Source organism: Myotis brandtii, unplaced genomic scaffold (assembly GCF_000412655.1).
Source record: "Myotis brandtii unplaced genomic scaffold, ASM41265v1 scaffold139, whole genome shotgun sequence".
NCBI lineage: Eukaryota > Metazoa > Chordata > Mammalia > Chiroptera > Vespertilionidae > Myotis > Myotis brandtii.
In genome coordinates, this window is record NW_005354965.1 from 654,974 (window position 1) to 655,598 (window position 625).

Below are 625 nucleotides of genomic sequence, written 5' to 3' on the forward strand. Positions count from 1 at the left end.
GCCTGGGGGGCTCAGGGCTGCGCGGTGAAGAGCCACACATCCACGAACAGCACTGCCACAGGAGGACGAGGCCCCGACACCCGCTCCACGTGGGGAGCCGGAGGACGCAAGGCTCAGGGAGTCTGCTGGTGGGGAGCGTCTAGAAGAGGCAACTCTGTGGGCAGACAGATTGGCTGTTGCTGACGGGTCCATCTTTGGGGATAAAAATATTCTGAAACAGACTGTGGTGCCCGGCTGGTGTGGCTCAGTGGTTGAGCACTGACCTATGAACCAGGGCACAGGCCCGGGTTGTAGACTCAATCTCCAGTGTGGGGTGTGCAGGAGGCAGCCGATCCATGATTCTCTCTCATCATTGACGTTTCTATCTCTCTCTCCCTCTCCCTTCCTCTCTGAAATCAATAAAAATATATTTAAAAATAATAAAATAGTGTGGTGACGGCTGCAAAATTCGATGGATATGCTATAGCTCATTGATTGTACATGGTAACATGTATCTCACTTGAGCTGTTAACCCAACGGAGCAGGGGAGGGACTGTCCTCCGCAGCCCTGACACCGCCCGTCTGTCCACAGGAGCAGCGCCCCCCGCCACCCCGCGTGCCCCTGCGGCCTCCACGTCAGCCTCCC